Below are 20,963 nucleotides of genomic sequence, written 5' to 3' on the forward strand. Positions count from 1 at the left end.
TAGTCCTCAAAGTTGGTTGACTGGGATAAAATATGGATAATTTAGACTGTCACCGAGAAACGATTGTGCCTTAGAGCAGAAATTTTACCTTGCAACAGGTCAACTACTGACCACTCGAATTGTTGGTGCAAGGGTATTTTACATTAAAAAAGCATGCCGTTGTCATTTGAAACATTTTAAGAATAATTAATCAGAGCTTTTTCTAAATTAGTTGCATGTTGGCGAAACTGGGTTAAAAACAATACTTGGAAGTGTCGATTTCGAAATTTGTCTAGATTTTATCAGCGTAACTTCAAAGACGCAATAATTCTTTTTCTTGGGATAGATAGGAACGAAATGCGTATTTATACAAATATATTAATAAAATCTTATTGTTTGTCAACGATTTGAAGGACATCTAAATTCTAGAAAAAAAACTCTTAAATGCTAATAAATATCTGCAGATGTATATATAATAGCTTACTGAATAAAATAAGACCAAACCAAAAAGTCGACCTAAATCAGAAAAAAGACCTTATTTGCTAAGTTTTACATTTCATTGTACATTTACAGTATATTTTTAAGGGTCAAAATACTTTTCAATAGTGCTATAAAAACGTATTTGGTTGTTTTTAAACGCACATCCAATTAAGTTTGTGGTCTGCTTTGTCAATCAAGCCAATGTAGTTTGTGATATTTGTTAAGATAGCGTTACATTTATAGCATACAGGATGAAGGAACCCATTCTTTATACTGTCACAGAACTCTTACATCGGAATGAAAATCAGAGTAAACAGACTTTTCTATAATTACAAAATAGATATACAGGTTGGTAAGGGATGAAACTGGGTTAAATCATGTATAAAGATGTTATTTAACGATTAAAGTAGGTATTCTCAATTTTCTATTGCGTCAGCACAGGAATATTCCATATTAATGCGCTTTTTTTAATTGAAAACATCACGCAGTGAAATACAACAAATCGGTTAGCCATAATTACACAAGCAGATAATTACCTGTTAAATCATCAAAACCATGCATATTTTGACAAGTGAAGTAAAACGTTTGAGATCTATTAAAATAACTGACTAATTTACAAAACGAATATACTAAAATCTGTAAATCTTTTAGCAGACAAATGGTTTATTACATATTTTTGCGTTCGATAGATTTGTTGGTTAACTAAACTCCATCGAAAATACATTATTATAAATAATGTGTTGTTATAATGTTTTCAAAGTTATTCGTTTGTTGTTTGTTTGTTCTCCTTCTTTCATGCTATTTTGTTTCATTTCATTCATTCCGTTCATTTCATTCATTTTATTCATTTCATTTCATATCTTATCATACTTCAATTATTTGCTTTATTCATTATCAAAACACAATCGACTTTTAAGCATGTTAAACGCAGAATATATTGTCTAATTCCAGATTTCAACACGTTGAATTTCATAAACGTGCCGAATCTTGACCTACAAATGTAGGCAATAACCGGAATGTTGCATTATATTCTCTATCAAATAAAACAACCATAGACGAGATGGAGAAGAAATGTTATTTGCAAATAAGATAATACTGCGAGGGGAAAGAGAGTTTCATCACAATTATCTACCATTAATTCTATATCTTTTTACGACTATGACGGAAGCCTTCGGGAATGATACAATTACCATGCATCAATGTTGAAAAGGTCATTATAACAACAACCAAGCCTATCTGTACACAACAAAAATTCATATCGTAAAAGCAATTCATGAAATTACTTGAGTACACATAAGTCTTATTAAATCAAGGCCACAAACAATTATTATTAAATTATGACATTGTAATAAACTATTTAATTTATTTTAATATTCTTATCTCGTTCTTCGATCGCCATTGTTTTATTTTTTATTCTTTTAATTTGATAAATTATCTAACGTTTTCAATTTTTTTCTAAATTCTAGTAATTTTATCGGTAATGACAAAACTAAAAATCTGTTCTTTCACATGTTTCTGTGTAATTGAGATGAACATCTCAAAAATAATTTTGCTTTGATTAGTACGAAAGTAGAACAAAAACCTGCAAAATTAATGCACTTTACGTGTGCTTAAACGTAATAAAATTACTACTTAATGGTCTTAATAACTGTTAGCTATGAAAAGAAGATAACACTTTATTTATTTGATGCGTCCGAAATTACACGAATATGTTGGAAAATCTCACAAATCTTCGTTTACTTAGTAATACATCTGTACATGATATCTGATAATGTGTCGTAGAATGATAAAATTAATGAGGGTTTGAATGGGTGGTCCTTCATTTCTGTATTCTTTAGTTTATTAGGCCATTATTCTCTATTCTTTATATTTTAGCACCTCATTATTCTATACTCTTTATTTATTTGGTCCATTTTTCTCTATTCTTTATATTTTTTGCCCATTATTCTCTATTCTGAAAACCCCCATCCACACCCTCATTAATGCTATGATCTTGGAACACATCAATACTTTTAAACGTAAATAATGAAACTGTTATCGTCAAATCTGCATAATTATTAAATGTGTTAAAATTTTAATAATTGATAATATAAGAGCTTACCTAAAGGTACGTATTAAATCTGTTTTGTGTTATTTAAAAGTTGGCAGTTGCTATTTGTCCGGCTATCCGAAAGAATTGTGCTGGGACTGTTATGGTTGTGGTTGGACTATAAATTTTTCAAGTTATATAGGTTAATATTGATGCAGTCATTTGTCTGAATAAACCCATAATAACGGCTAGTGTAATCATGTTCACTTTAAACATTTTTTTTTCAAATAACAGATCATTGAATAACTATCCAAAAAATTGCTTTTTTTGTCAAAAAATATCCTTTTGTTGTTTATAAATCTCGCAAGAAACCAAATCAGATAAATCGATTTTCAACAACAAAATTATACGCGATATTGGTTTTGAAACTGATCATTTTGTCAAAACTTTCCGCTCATTGAGAAAGATGATAAGGTTAAACGCAAGCCCGTGTAATTCGTTCTATAGTGATATAAAATAGATACTGTTTACTGAAAAGACCTTATCATCACAAAAAATAGGCTTCTACAGAAAACACACCAGTAAAGACAAAGGCCAACAGACAAAATATAACACTGAAAAAAGTATCATCAGGACAAATGAGAAAATGCATAAGGTTAATAGCGGGAATCTTAACTGTTTCCCACATACTGTTAATTCATAAAAAATTCCAAAGACCTGATGTTTTAGATTATTAAACAATGAACACAAAGTTAAGATTAATTATTGCAATACCTGTAAATTACAATAAAACATTACAAACCTTTATGTAAAATATTCCCATTTTGGCATTATTTAAGAATTGAATGCTTCTTTTTGTAAATTTATAGGGGTGTAAAAGAGTTGACCGAAGTACATTTTGTATGAAGCGCGGAATTTCGTTCTTAAAATGTACTACTAAAAGAAGCATTCAATACTTATAATTACATTTTTTTGCTAGATTCATGAAAACACGATTTCTATCAAGTTTTTCTTTTATTTACCTGTACACTTTATTGTGGAAGCTCGTGTCATCATGAATGTTACATTTCATTTTGAAATGAAGGTTAATTTCAGAATGACGCGAGATTGCTGTTAGCCAATCAAAATAACGAATTATAATGAAACATACATGCAATGTATTTATATGGCCATAATAAGCAGTTGTAACATGTTTTGATTTGTATACCTTAGTGACATGCTAACTCTTTATCTGACATGTTTTCATATTTTGATACTTGTGTTTTTATGCTTGAATCAAGTTGCATTAATCATTTGTGAACTCTGAATCTAGAGAAAAGGTAGATTATCACAGAACAAATGTGCCAAATGTCATATATTTATAGTTCTGCTGTTTGATGCAAGTGACATATGAGAAATTTATACATAACAGTTGAAGTCCATCATAAATATTTCACTTAATCTGCAAAAAAGAGCACTTTACATTATAATAGCATAGAAATGAGCAAAAACTAACACATTTATTTACTATAGTTTCTGTATTCAGTTTTATAAGTGAATATGCGTTATACAGTATCCTTTCTTTTCATTTTAAGAAAATTAAATGTATATGGAAGAATTGTTTATAACAAACAAAAACCTTCAAATATGTTTAACTGGAGAAAAACATTTATTATATTTTCATATAGCTGTCTTCATTCAAAACTCTTTATTTTCAGGCACATGCACATATAAATTTGACTTTTGATTAATTGTAATGAATCTGATACATGAAATGAGTGTTCAGTTGGTTTAAATGCATGCTACATTATAAATAAGGGCATTTAAAAACCAAAGTTTTACAAAATTAAATCTTTTAGGCCCAAATCTCAATTTTTTATATTATTCCATTTAAACGTCAAGAAAACCACCCAATTTAAAGATCAAATATAAAAATGGCCATATTGTTTATTATTATATAGCGTATGACCATGACATTTGGTCAACTGTCATATAATGTCCTTAGCTAATGTCATGCCAAGTCTTATAAAAATTAGTCAAATTTTTCTATGCTATTAGGTCTGGGGAAACAGTTATCGTCCTTTGATTTTGCTTTCAGGAATGTTGTTGTAACGTAATGATTTGGTCCTGTTGAAAAAAGGTAACAGTTTGTATGTATAAAGTTGTTAAACTGAATAATAGACTCCCTTTATAATAACATAAAATAATCCATATTTTATTTAGAGGTGGTAGACTTTTTAATAATCTTGATATAATTTGTCCCAAAATTAATACAATGTAAGCAACACTGTAAAAATGTTATTGAGAGAAAAAAGTGAAATAACAAAACTACTGAACATCAAGGAAAATTCAAAACGTTCTTTATCAAATGGCTAAATCAAAACATCAAACGAATGGAAAACAACTGTTATATTCCTAAAATTGAGAATGGAAATTGGGAATATGTCAAAAAGACAACAACCCGACCAAAGAGCAGACAACAGCCGAAGGCCACCAATGGGTCTTCAATGCAGCGAGAAAATCCCGCACCCGGAGGTGGTCCTCATCTGGCCCCTAAATAAAATTGTGTGCTAGTTCAGTGAAAATGGACGTCACACTAAACTCCAAAACATATAAATGAACTAAAATTAAAAAACATACAAGACTAACAAAGGTCAGAGGCTCATGACTTGGGACAGGCGCAAAAATGCGGCTGGGTTATGTGTTTTCGTTTGAAGTTTTTCTGCTTTGTATAGATCAGATGAGTTACGCCTTTTTCAACTGATTTTTATTTGTTAATAACAAAAAAAAAACCTTCAAATATGTTTAATTTGAGGAAAACATTTTTATTTTCATATAGCTGTCTTCATTCAAAAATCTTTATTTTCTGGCACAGACTCATATAAATTTGACTTTTGATTAATTGTAATAAATCTGATACATGAAATGAGTGTTCAGTTGGTTTAAATGCATGCTACATTATAAATAAGGGCATTTAAAAACCAAAGTTTTACAAAATTAAATCTTTTAGGCCCAAATCTCAATTTTTTATATTATTCAATTTAAACGTCAAGAAAACCACCCAATTTAAAGATCAAATATAAAAATTGCCATATTGTTTATTATTATATAGCGTATGATCATGACATTTGGTCAACTGTCTGATAATGCCCTTAGCTAATGTCATGCCAAGTCTTATAAAAATTAGTCAAATTTTTCTATGCTAGTAGGTCTGGGGAAACAGTTATCGTCCTTTGATTTTGCTCTCAGGAATGTTGTTTTAACGTAATGATTTGGTCCTGTTGAAAAAAGGTAAAAGTTTGTATGTATAAAGTTGTTAAACTGAACAATATACTTCCTTTATAATAACATAAAATAATCCATATTTTATTTAGAGGTGGTAGACTTTTTAATAATTTTGATATAATTTGTCCCAAAATTAATACAATGTAAGCAACACTGTAAAAATGTTATTGAGAGAAAAAAGTGAAATAACAAAACTACTGAACATCAAGGAAAATTCAAAACGTTCTTTATCAAATGGCTAAATCAAAACATCAAACGAATGGAAAACAACTGTTATATTCCTAAAATTGAGATTGGAAATGGGGAATATGTCAAAGAGACAACAACCCGACCAAAGAGCAGACAACAGCCGAAGGCCATCAATGGGTCTTCAATGCAGCGAGAAAATCCTGCACTCGGAGGTGGTCCTCAGCTGGCTCCTAAATAAAATTGTGTGCTAGTTCAGTGAAAATGGACGTCACACTAAACTCCAAAACATATAAATGAACTATAATTAAAAAACATACAAGACTAACAAAGGTCAGAGGCTCATGACTTGGGACAGGCGCAAAAATGCGGCTGGGTTATGTGTTTTCGTTTGACGTTTTTCTGCTTTGTATTGATCAGATGAGTTACGCCTTTTTCAACTGATTTTTATTTGTTAATAACAAAAAAAAACCTTCAAATATGTTTAATTGGAGGAAAACATTTTTATTTTCATATAGCTGTCTTCATTCAAAAATCTTTATTTTCAGGCACAGGCTCATATAAATTTGATTTTTCATTAATTGTAATAAATCTGATACATGAAATGAGTGTTTAGTTGGTTTAAATGCATGCTACATTATAAATAAGGGCATTTAAAAACCAAAGTTTTACAAAATTAAATCTTTTAGGCCCAAATCTCAATTTTTTATATTATTCCATTTAAACGTCAAGAAAACCACCCAATTTAAAGATCAAATATAAAAATGGCCATATTGTTTATTATTATATAGCGTATGACCATGACATTTGGTCAACTGTCATATAATGTCCTTAGCTAATGTCATGCCAAGTCTTATAAAAATTAGTCAAATTTTTCTATGCTATTAGGTCTGGGGAAACAGTTATCGTCCTTTGATTTTGCTCTCAGGAATGTTGTTGTAACGTAATGATTTGGTCCTGTTGAAAAAAGGTAAAAGTTTGTATGTATAAAGTTGTTAAACTGAACAATATACTTCCTTTATAATAACATAAAATAATCCATATTTTATTTAGGGGTGGTAGACTTTTTAATAATTTTGATATAATTTGTCCCAAAATTAATACAATGTAAGCAACACTGTAAAAATGTTATTGAGAGAAAAAAGTGAAATAACAAAACTACTGAACTTCAAGGAAAATTCAAAACGTTCTTTATCAAATGGCTAAATCAAAACATCAAACGAATGGAAAACAACTGTTATATTCCTAAAATTGAGAATGGAAATTGGGAATATGTCAAAAAGATAACAACCCGACCAAAGAGCAGACAACAGCCGAAGGCCACCAATGGGTCTTCAATGCAGCGAGAAAATCCCGCACCCGGAGGTGGTCCTCATCTGGCCCCTAAATAAAATTGTGTGCTAGTTCAGTGAAAATGGACGTCACACTAAACTCCAAAACATATAAATGAACTAAAATTAAAAAACATACAAGACTAACAAAGGTCAGAGGCTCATGACTTGGGACAGGCGCAAAAATGCGGCTGGGTTATGTGTTTTCGTTTGAAGTTTTTCTGCTTTGTATTGATCAGATGAGTTACGCCTTTTTCAACTGATTTTTATTTGTTAATAACAAAAAAAAAACCTTCAAATATGTTTAATTGGAGGAAAACATTTTTATTTTCATATAGCTGTCTTCATTCAAAAATCTTTATTTTCTGGCACAGGCTCATATAAATTTGACTTTTGATTAATTGTAATAAATCTGATACATGAAATGAGTGTTCAGTTGGTTTAAATGCATGCTACATTATAAATAAGGGCATTTAAAAACCAAAGTTTTACAAAATTAAATCTTTTAGGCCCAAATCTCAATTTTTTATATTATTCCATTTAAACGTCAAGAAAACCACCCGACCAAAGAGCAGACAACAGCCGAAGGCCATCAATGGGTCTTCAATGCAGCGAGAAAATCCCGCACCCGGAAGTGGTCCTTAGCTGGCCCCTAAATAAAATTGTGTGCTAGTTCAGTGAAAATGGACGTCACACTAAACTCCAAAACATATAAATGAACTAAAATTAAAAAACATACAAGACTAACAAAGGTCAGAGGCTCATGACTTGGGACAGGCGCAAAAATGCGGCTGGGTTATGTGTTTTCGTTTGAAGTTTTTCTGCTTTGTATTGATCAGATGAGTTACGCCTTATTCAACTGATTTTTACTTTGCATTTATTTTTCCAATAATACAGTACAAAATAACTATGAGAAGGGGGTGACATAGGGTGCAGCTTTCCCAAATCTCTCTTTTTTTGTAATTTTTTCCCCCAGATCCCACCTATTATACCCCCTTTTCCCATGTGTCCACATATTTACCCTTTATTTCCAACATCTCAAAAAAAAATTTTTTAACCCCTATATATCACACAAGAGACATATATGTCATACATAGATACATGTGTCTCTGACCCAAAACCTAGAACTCAGCTGTGTTCTCGGGCCACTTGCAACGTCATTTTCGGAATAAAATAAAATTTTGTTAAGTTAGACATGTCTTTGTCAGGCCTTTCTCCACTAGTCTTGCTTTGATAATATTTTTCATCATTTATACAGCTATATTGATCGAATTTGGTTAATCGATTACCTTTTAATTCACCTTTTTCTAGCGATTTCATTTATTCTTTAACCCTTTTTACAAAAAGAAATGTGTCTTTGAGTTCCTATTACCGAATTCGCGTGTCAAGTTCTGAAAACTTGAAAATGTATTACAAACATCGAAACCGCCGTTTACAGCCATGATCCCAAGTAATCGGTGGTGCTGATGATACTACAAGCCACACACGCACTTAGTGATAAAGTGACATACGCATTGCAACTGCCAGACAAATAGTCCTAGTTTTATTCATCCAGATAGCCAGACAGATAGACCCTCCGTTAAAAGGAATAACATAGCATGGAGATAAAAATAGTCATTGAACAAGATAATAATGATGCTTATTCATCTCTATATGGAACATCCGAAACAGTTGTCTCACCATTCTAACGAATGAATAAAAGGGGAAAAACAACCCCGGTCTGAAATGAAGTTTTGATTGTATTTTCAAACACCTTTTTTAAATTTGTGCAATGTCCATTAACAACAGTGAAAACAAGATATGACCATTCTAAAACTTTTCACAATGTCGGTCAAGTACTGGAACAATTTGGAATTTAGTTTTGTCCTCTTCATTTTGAATCAATCTGACTCGTGCATTGGGATGATTTGTCTATCACAACTTTGTATGTAACAATAGACCACAATAATTATTTTGACATATTATGTTGTGGACAATCGATGGACAATGTCATTAAATCTGACATCCGAGAAAGAATGATGGGTGATTAGTCTGATCTTGTAATACTCCCAGATAGAACTTGTAAAGACGGAGTAATTCTTTACGTTGACATGAGGTATTCGAGCAGAACTTTGACGGAATATTGAATATTCATGTAATATTAGAATTTGGATTCTGGGAAAAGAAGTATTGTTGCTCCTAATGGATAATCGTAAATGTCAGATATAGAAATTGTATAAAAAAAAATCTGTCTATGAATTGACATTAAAGTACAAACATTAAATACACTGTCTCCGAGGACTTCCGAATAAAGCTTTTGCTTAACGACCATGGCACCATTTTTAAATGACCGAAAAGGCATTGACGTTACTTTCATGCACAAAACATTAACTGTTGCTTTTTTTTTTGTCACAATCTTTTCGCAAATTGTCAATCAGAAAATTACGAAATACTAAATCCCGAATTTGAGTAATGTTCCCTCTCGTACTAAACGACTGGATTTCGATTTTCTGGTTCGTTTTTAAGATAATCGGTTTAGTATAATCTCCTGACTGTTATAGAGCATTTTGTATTGCAATACAGTTCAAATGTTTTTGACTAACAACTTATGAATGTAATGTGCGACTATAGAATATCAAAGCAATCGGTACGTAATTATAATATTGTTTTGTGTGTCCCTACATATATGCGTTATTTATCGTGTTGTTATCGTGTTGTTCAGTCTTCTGTTTTCTATGTTGTGTACTGTTGTTTGTCTGTTGTTCTTTTTCTTTTTTAGCTAAGGCGATGGCAGTTTATTTTCGACTTATGAGTTTGAGTGTCCATTTGGTATCTTTTGCCTCTCTTTTATAAGATCGAATCATAAAAACTGCCTTGCTGTAATCTGCTTGTATAGGTATTGACATTGATGAACATTTGTAGAATTCAACAGTCAAAATAATGTCACTGGCGTTATCCGAAGACACTATAGAATTCAACAGTCAAAATAATGTCACTGGCGTTATCCGAAGACACTATAGAATTCAACAGTCAAAATAATGTCACTGACGTTATCTGAAGACACCATGTACACCCAAACAGTCAAAATAATGTCACTGGCGTTATCTGAAGACATCATTTACACTCAAACAGTCAAAATAATATCACTGACGTTATCTGAAGACACCATGTACACCCAAACAGTCAAAATAATGTCACTGGCGTTATCTGAAGACACCATGTACACTCAAACAGTCAAAAGAGTAAAATAACAAAAATGCCTAACTACAAGTATAATTCAAAACGGAAAGTCCTTTATCAAACGGCAAAATCAAAAGCTCAAACACACCAAACGAATGGAAAACAACTGTCGTATTCCTGACTTGGTACAGGTATTTCCTAATGTAGAACATAATATAGCTAGCTAAACCTCTCACTTGTATGACAGTTGCGTATAATTCCATTATATACAGTGTGTGAGCAAAACAAACAGACATAATAGGTAAAACTTGAGGCACATCAGTCGACATTGTGTTATAATTTGATCACCATAAAACAAATAACTATGAATTTCGTCAGTTGCTTTTCTTTTCGTTAAATCTATGTCATTTATAGTTACTTTGTATTTGATTGTACATATACGATAGTTTCTGTTAATATATTTCATAAACTAGATGCAAAGTGTTATTTCAAAATACACAAAGTTGAGCATGGGAGCATATAGGTCTATGGTTCACTGTAGGAGGAGTTGTCCGGAAACTCTATGCACCTCTTATGCGAGTATATACTCCTAAATGACAAAGTTCAACTATCTTCCAAAAGATCAAATATTAATGAAATCAAAAACCTGACCATATTCACACCTTCAATATATGTACAAACAGCCAGTAAAGTGATAACTTCCTAGCATTCAAACTGTAGGAGGAGTTATGTGGAATAACTATATACCCATAATGGGACGGACGGACGCACGGTCGGACGGAAGGACGGAAGGAAGGACGGACGGACAGGGGTAAAACAATATGCCCCCCAACTTTTAGTTGCGGGGACATAAAAAATGAAAACAACTTTTTATAAATTTCATGCGTCAGAATCGCCTTTCTGGATTTACTAGCTTCATCAGGAACACTCAAAGCAGATTATTTGAAAGCTAGAATGTATAAGAACCGAAACAGTTGAAGAGCTTTATGACCAAAACGGACTTAAACATAATAGCCAAATCAATCTAGGGTCAACTTTGCCTGAGGGAGTTTAAACCCTTGTTTCTTTATAATTTCTTAATTTATAATCGGACAAATTTCGAAAGGATTCAGTACCAAAGTACCCACAACTGAGCTGTCGACACTCTCGGGGACTGATAGCCTACCCACAGCTCTATCGATCCAGTGCTATAAAAAAAAATGAAAACAGAACTTTATAAAATTCATGTGTCCGGAGCGTTTTTTCTGGATAAACCTTCATCAGGAACGCTCAAAGCCAAATATTCGTATATATGAATCGAAACAGTTGAAGAGCTATATGGCCAAAAATTACCTGACTTCGGTAATCATCGTATAAATTGATTTAGAGCTTGACATATTGTATAGACACTTGTTTATTGTTCAATACTGCATGCTGACCTCTAGAAGTCATTTTGTTAGGTCACATTCCATTTTATATATGCAAAGAGACAAGTACCATAAACATACATATGTTGTTATGTTATACCACTGTTTCAGGTTAGGGTGAAGGTTGGCGCCTGTTGAAACGTTTAAACCCGCTGCATTTTTATACACCTGTTCTTAGTCAGGAGCCTGTTGTTCAGTGGTTGTCGTTGGTTGGTGTGGTTCATAAGTGTTTCTCGTTTCTCGTTTTTTTTTAAATATTAGACCGTTGGTTTTCCTGTTTGAATTGTTATACACTAGTCTTTTGGGGTGGCCTTTATAGCTTGCTGTTCGGTGTGGGCCAAGACTCAGTGTTGAAGGCCGTACTTTGACCTATAATTGTTTACACATTGTGACGTGAATGGATAGTTGTCTCATTGGCACTCATACCACATCTTCTTATTTATATGTATCTAGCGGCTAACATACAGTCTTTTACAAAAGACATGTGTCGTTACAAAGTGTCAAGCTCTAAGTCGTCATGGTTAAACACAAATGTGTATGAATTAAACAGAAATCCTAAATGATCCGCCATTAGAATCTAATGTCTAAATACTGAAAACAATAAGATAATGCCATAAGACAATAAGACAACGACTGAAGAAGATATTCAATGGATTCAGGATCATACCTCACTACCTTCTTTATCTGTTTTATATCAGAATCTTAGGCTTAATCTTCGCAATTATTTTGTTTTCTATTTTAAATGTGTGTTTCCCTCTGTTTTAGTTTGTTACCCGGATATGTTTTTGCTTAATCGAATTATGACTATTGAACAGCGGTATATTACTGTTATCTTTACTAATCATCCTTTGCCGGAACTTAAAAGAGAATATATATATGTAATTGGGTTATAATGATGTTGTTAGAACACGATTATAACAACAGAGATACATGTGTATTTATGAGTACCTCATATAATACTACAATCCTAGTTAAAACAGCTTTGTTCGTTTCATTAAAATCAATTTACGATGAAGCATAATAACGTTTATATTTCCTATGTAGGAAACTTGTGAATTTATATGCATTTAGATGTCTTATTACTCTGACTGATGGCTTTTAAATGAAAAACAAAATCATCAACTATGATTCTATATTTGTGCTTTAGAACTATTTGAATTCAGATTGATTTATGAAGCTTACGAATATGGCAATAAATGCAGTATTTTCTTTTTCTTTTTAATATAATCTAGCTAGCATGATATCTGTGTGTTGGTCATATTTGCTTGTTATTATTCATTATAGTTAATCTGTTCTCTTCTCTATCTTTAAATTGATTCCTATTTGTAAGGCAACATTACACGATACCGAAGCTTATTTTAGGAGTTAAAAGTGATCACTTTAAACGTAAAAGATAGTTTCATCAATGCCTTTTAAGATTTGACTAAAATAGGGTCCTGTTTATCGAAACAGCCTTAGAGTTAGGGCATGTCCTAAGACCATCTTAGGAAATATCGTTCTCCTAAGTGATTCGATGAAAAAATTCATCTTGGGTGATACTTTTTTCCCTCGTGTGTTAATCTACCCTAACACCTTCATCCAAGGGCAGTATGTTTTTTATTATACTGAATGCCTTATGATTTAAGTGTGCTCTGTGTTATAAGAAAGACAATTGTAAAAAAATAAAGTCATAAAAAAAGATAGTTTACTAATAACAACAACAAAACAATGGACATGATGTAGAAATAAGAATCGTAAACCTCGGACGTAGCGGGTGTTAATTGTTCCGAATCGGCAAACTTCGGGCTCAGGCGGGTGTTAATTTTAGGCATTAACACCCTTGCTAATATTATCACATGTTGCTATGGGTGGACGGGGCTTATAAAAAGTTAGGGAAAACAAACAAATACCGCGTGTCCAATGAGATGAATGGATAATATAAGAAATCTGCATAAAGTATAATAAAAGGAATTAACTAGTCACAAGATGTTCCAAACAACATGTAGCTTTATATAGCCTTTGTTCATATGCGAATGTTTGACTTTCGTTAGTTAATCGGAAAACTGAAGTATTGTTCTTCCACGTCATATGTTTAATATATTTATGTATGTCTGATAAAAGAAAATATTTCAAATCAAAATACAAGTGATGTTTATATTTGAAAAGAAAGTTTGGTCCCGGTAAAGCTGTAGCTTTAAAACAGAAAGTTTGGTCCCGGTAAAGCTGTAGCTTTAAAACAGAAAGTTTGGTCCCGGTAAAACTGTAGCTTTAAAACAAAAAGTTTGGAACATGATGACAATGGGTGAATTTTGAATCCAAAGATTTATCAGGATACAGGAAATGTGTCTCTGCTTGCTTCTTCGTTTTTCTTCTTCCATATAGGGAGTTAGTAACATGTGTGACTATCTAATAGCAATAGTGCTTTAATGCAACGGAGAAGTTAAGATATCGGTGTTTTTTTTTCAATATTCATGTCAGTGCCTCAAGTACAGTGGTATTAAAATGGTTTTAGTTACAACATGAACATACAAAAAATTGACAACATAATCATGATAATACAAATCTATGCATGATATGTTTATTTTGAACAATCATATAGTCTTTTTCTTTCTTTTTTTCCCAAAGTAATTTTACCTTTCTATGTATTTTTTTATGTTTATTATAAATACAATAGTTCAATCTTTCTTCTTAGGAGTTCTGTTTTATTACTGTTTTGGGAAAACACCACAGGAACTAATTTACTGCAACACTGAACACAAATGAACAAAGTTATCGTTGGCGATTAGTTCTAAATGACCAGTAATACACAGCGAGATTATTTTTCATTGAGCCAGATAATGATATTAATTAGTTATAGGTAACACGTTAATGGCAATCCAATTATGATAAGAGCTACAAATTAATTCACATAGTCTCTAAGGATCAATTATATTGTCAGCAATAATAAATTCATATTTTCTTCTCGTCAAGATAAACATTATTAGCTGTGCAGGTCATTCGAGGAATGATAGTGATTACTGTAATATCAACGTCAAAAGAAACATGAAAGTTAATATATTTATAGATTGATTTAATTAATTTTACAAATAGTTTGTTAGTCTTTTTATCAAAAATAATTATATATTTTGGCTTAATCTTTGTCAATTTATTTTACACACATCCTACATTAGACTGTTATTCCGTTTTAGGGTTCACCCAAAGTATAAAATATAACTAACAAATATGTTTATGTCCATAGAGATAAGCGATTGCTTGAATACATAGTGATAAAGATTATACAGGCAGGATTGTTGACGCATATTACTCTATTTAATGTAATTAAGGACTGCAATTCACTGAAGCAAATTATAATATTTTCTATAAAGGAGAGACGAAAGATACCAAATGGATATTCAAACTCATAAGTCGAAAACACATTGACAACGCCATTGCGAAAAACGACAAACGATCAAACGACAAACAGAAGTATACAACACACAACATAGAAAACTGAAGACACGAAACCCACCAAAATCCGGGGGAGATCTCAGGTGCTCTGGAGGAATATGTAGATCCTGCTCCACATGTGGCACCAGTTGTGTTGCTCATGCAAGTACAAATCCAGTGATAAGTCTAACTCGGTGGTCAAATTGGAAAAAAGGACGGGATATAACTAAGAATTGCAATTTACTCAAGCAAAATTGACCTTTATAGATATTGTTGGTTATTCTTTTATACGCTGCTAGTTGTTTCTCTCTTTCTTCTATTTTGCTTTTTATTACATTGTATGTCTAAAATGTTTGCTCTGGGTGTTCTCCGTGAATTAAAATCAACATAAAAAACGCTACCAGAAGAAGCATGTGACTCAAAACACAGATGAACGCATTGCAAGCCCTTTAAATTTTAGAAGTGATTGCTTTCTTTAAGGGCGATAAACGGAAAGGAAGAGAACTTATATAAAGACTGAAAACCTGGACAGCTAACAAACCTGTTATCATGTTTAACATTTAGTTCATTCACTTTTACCAATTGTAAGTGACCTGTCGCAAAGCAAGAGTTTAAAAAGTATGCTGAATGTGTTTTGTTTTTTTTTTTTCTCTCAACGAAACGAGCACATGTTTTTGTGCCGTATTATGGCACACAAGGAAGATTTGCTTAACTTACAATTACTTGCTCAGTCTTTAGTTTTTCTATGTTTTGTTTTATGTACTGTTGTTTGTCTTTTTGTCGTTGTTTGTTTTTTGCCATGGCATTGTCAGTTTGTTTTCGAATTATTAATTTGAATATCCATTTGGTATATTTAGTCTCTCTTCTACACAATTTTAGTTGCGCACGTGTGTATTATATACACCGGACAGTCATGTTCACCTGGTAATCTCTTTATTGCATGCGTGTCAAACATCATTTACAGGAAGTAATGCTAATATTTCTAAAAATATATGTTTTAATAAGCGACAGAAGATTCACTCACCCATTTTTATAGTTTCCCTTTCGAGGAAGTAATAAATTGTGACTAGAAATTCTCGACCATTCCTTATTTTAATAATTATGGGTCTTTTCTGGTGTATTTAATTACCAACTCCGGAAATATGTCTTTAGGATGTCCTAGCTATAATTAACATCGAAAATTACATGTATGCACTTGGGATTTCGTAAGGAAATTACCATTAAGTAAATATATAGGAGCATATAAATGGTTCTGATCTGATATCATATCTAATCTTCATGTATTTGTGGATATTAGAGTGTGACTTTTAAGCAAATGAAAATGTCAGAGATGTCATTTTCTATAGATAACGTTCCCGGTCAAGATATTTTTTCTTTCAACAAGTTTTATGTTATATTAAATGCAATCTGATGGTTTAAAAGATAAAGATATTGTATATTTCCTTCTTGTTCATGGACATTTGTTTTTAATTGATGGCAGAGTACAAGAATTTATCGCCGATTTGGACGACAAGCACCATTGTTATTACCTTGAAGCTGGTTAATATCATACACCCTTTATTAACTCATACCTTTCCCGTTGTAAAAAGTGCTGATTAGGAGTTCCTTTTGGGTTCATTTACATACCATGATCTAAATATGTAAATAAGTCGTCTATGTCGGACTTTATCAAACGTCTTCATGAAATCAGTATAAATTGCATCGATTGATCCACCACTGTCCAAAATACTGGTACAGTGATCTAGGACTTAAAATAATTATAAGAAGTGGGCCTTCCTTCAATGAAACTAAATTGTCTTTCACTAAATAAATTGCATGGTTCATTTGGTCTACACTTTTCTACCATTAATTTCTCACGGTTTCTTCTGTCTTTGGTAAACGTTGCTTTCACGTTTACAAGCTTTAGCGTATTCCTTATAGCTGTCATTGCATCTGTTGTGTCTGTGTTTTTACCATCTTCTATATATGTCCTTGTTGCAATTGAAACCTTAAGCACTTTGAAATATATTTCTTATATGGAATGTGTAAATTCGTAGCATCAATCGATTTATCAATAAATGTGCTTACTATGTTTTCTGTATCTTCTCTCGTACTTCTTTAAGTCTGTCGTTATTAATCTTGCAGTAGTTAGATTTAACACAATTTGAGTGTTCGTATATAAGATAAAATTTGAAGTTAGAAACCCAACCATTAAGGTTAGTGTGACCTATCGGGTCTTGGGATTTTATATTCTAGATAAAGTTCTTTTCATTTACTAATACAGGATCGTGTAATGATGGCTCCTGGTCAATACGTTTCCGTGTTGGTTTGTCTACCATCTGTTGAAAATAAAAGTCACGCATACTTTCTAAAAAGTTAGTACTAATGCTGTCTTAAGCAGACCACGTTTCCCAGTTGATGTCAAGGAAATTGAAATCATCAGTCAGAATGTCATATGTAAAAATGAATCTTCAGTTTACTGATTTTTTTAAGTATAAGTCATTTAATGTCTCCTGATGTACAACATAGACTCATATAAATACATCAAACGAAGAGTTTATAATTATTCAATAGGATTATCTCTTCAGCAAACATAATCCTTAAATTCATGCATAAAGTGTTTCTCGTTTCTCGTTTTTTTTTTTATATAGATTAGACCGTCGGTTTTCCCGTTTGAATGGTTTTACACTAGTAAGTGGGGCCCTTTATAGCTTGCTGTGCGGTGTGAGCCAAGGCTCCGTGTTGAAGACCGTACTTTGACCTAAAATGGCTTACTTTTATAAATTGTGACTTGGATGGAGAGTTGTCTTATTGGCACTCATACCACATCTTCTTGTATCTATTAGCATCAATATCGACCGCTTGAAGTTCTTGTGGAACACAGATCATAATTCCAAGCACAATGTGTGTTGGAAAAATTTTGTGGACAAATATCGTATCAATCTATTGATAATTCTGACTTTAAATTACTATATCTATACTGTTTTGAGGAAGAAATTCAGGTATTATCATTATATAAGGCTCTTATTTCTCATTAAGAATAATACATTATTTGCTGTGTCATCATTTGGTTTTACTCTGCCTTTAATTCCCTTGCTTTTTGTCTTGCCCGTGGTAACTATGAAGTGGTATTTCCCCGATCTATTCTTTCTGTTTTCTATTTAGCTTCGTTAAGGTTAGCCTTGGTTTGTTTCCTTTCTGATTTAGTCTTATCACGTATATTTTAAAAAAAATGTCGCTACGTTCTTTGATTTTGAAAAGGTTGGTTATAACACTCTTTTTACTTTCAGTACTATATAATCTTACCTAAATAGGCATTTGTTTCTCAAGACAATGTTTTCTTTCTATTTATCACTACATTATCAATACATTTACTAACTGCATGTAGACAATCTAAAGATTTTGTGAAAATTTGTGTTTCAGCTGCCTTACGAACAGAAGAAAGTTTCTCTGTACTTTTTTATACCCCATAAATAATAATCTTCTTTACTGATCTATCCCTAATGTCTGTCAGTTTTATTTCAACGGATTTCTCAATAACATTTGCAGTATTGTTGCCAGTACCACATGTACTTATCACCTTTAATACAATGTCAGCTACTTGTTCAATGCTTACCCTAGTTTTCACTTCCGTTTCGATACTTATTCATCTGCATTCCCTTTTTTGTGCTTAAATTCAGCACATCTTACTTCAATTTCTCCATTTGCTTTAAGATTTGTCATGAACTTTTCCTCCAAATTCGAAAAAAATTATCTCATACTCGTTCTTGGCGTACCCAAACATTTGCTGCAAAACTTCATTGTAGTATTCACTATGGACGATTTTATCAGTGTTTTGAGTAAAAATTATTTGCATATCTTGCAATTCCATGATTCGTCTTCGGTGTTTGTCATACTTAAAGTAAAGTTTGTTTGTGTTCTAGTTGCTTTAGTTTTTCTTACCTTGTTTATATATTAAAACATTTTCGAAATGTCAAAAAAGCACGATGCAAACACAAATTTTATTTATCCGCACAATCCACTTAAATATTGCATCTTCACAGCACAAGTTCGATTACTTTAAGTTTCATAAACTTCAAATGTGACCTTGTATTTAAAATGTTTTGAAGAGCAACCATCCTTTATCTTGTAAAAGTCAACTAACTTATCGGCACCTCTAAGAAACCTTATTTTTGTGTCCGACCAGGAAACGTATATTCTCCATTGATGAGACTGAAATATAAAAAAGCCTTTAACGCATAGTTAAACAAATAATCTAAAGTCAATTTTATCGATGCAACAAATGAACCTTATGTGAAATAAGTCATATTTTATAAAATGATTTTTAAGTCAAATTTTGTCATATCTATGAGTAAAATTGTTTAAAGAAAAACATGAGCATTCAGTCTTCTTGATTCATTTAAGGAATGACTGTAATATTTTTTCTGTCTATGAAGAAATAACATCAAAAATGTGGTGCACACTGAATAACCCGCGTAGTGGGTTATTTTACAGTGTGCACCACATTTTTTATGTGATTTCGAATAGACAGAACAAATATTACAGTCATTTCTTATAATTTAATTCTAAATTCCATTTTAAACCAGAGTAAACCATGAAAAACCGTTGATGACGTCACGGTCACATGACAAAATTATGTCTATGAGCTGATAAACAAAACAACGTCAGCTAATCAGAAGACGCGTTACATCCAAAATTAAATTATACCGAATTGGAAACCATATTATGACCTATGGATGTCCCTTGTTACTTCTACATTAAGATACTTTGCTCTCTGTGTGCCGGTTCTCTTTTTCAAAACTAATATATACTTTTCTTTTTGCACCATTGAATTATCAAATATTTTCGTTCTATAGGTGAACAGTCAATTAATCTAATTGGGAGGGGCTATATCTATATCAGTTTTTTTAGATAAACATGCACCTGTTGTTACTAGACGTATAAAAAAAATATCAACCAGAATGGTATACATATGAAATTGGTAAATCAAAATTCCAAAGAGATTATTTTCACAAAAAGAAAGACACTGAAAATTATAAAAAAATATAGGAATAAAACTAGTGAATTAATTCGTTCTGCAAAAGCAAAATATTTTATGGATGCAATAGATAACGATAAAAACAGTAAAATCATTTGGAGGCATTTGAAGGATATGAATTCAACAACAAAACAGGAAATTGACATTTTAACACACGAAGGAAAAGTACTTATAAACAAAAATGATATTGCTAACTGCTTAAATGATCATTTTAGTACAGTAGGTGAGAAGCTGATATCAAATCCTCACAAAAGTTTTAAATCTGAGAAAACTATTAACTATGTCAGATCAAAAATAAATGATGATGCTAAATTCTCATTATATACTGTCACAAATGATGAGGTTCTACAAGCTCTAAACAATCTAGACATAACTAAATCAACCGGAACTGATGGTGTTTGACCAAAAATTTTAAAATTATCAAGATCGATTGTAGCAAGCCCCCTTGCTCACATAATAAACCTTAGTTTATGTACAGGAATATTTCCTAATATATTAAAATTTGCTAAAGTTGCTCCCATATTTAAAGGAGGGGATAAAACAGATCCAAACAATTATCGACCCATTTCAATTTTACCCACTGTGTCCAAGTTATTTGAAAAAACTGTCTTTAAACAACTATATTTATTCTTAATCACACACAAATTATTAATACAACAGCAGTCTGGATTTAGAGAAAAACATTCTTGTCACATAGCACTCATTAA

This window comes from Mytilus californianus, unplaced genomic scaffold (assembly GCF_021869535.1).
Source record: "Mytilus californianus isolate M0D057914Y unplaced genomic scaffold, xbMytCali1.0.p SCAF_18, whole genome shotgun sequence".
Classification (NCBI taxonomy): Eukaryota; Metazoa; Mollusca; class Bivalvia; order Mytilida; family Mytilidae; genus Mytilus; species Mytilus californianus.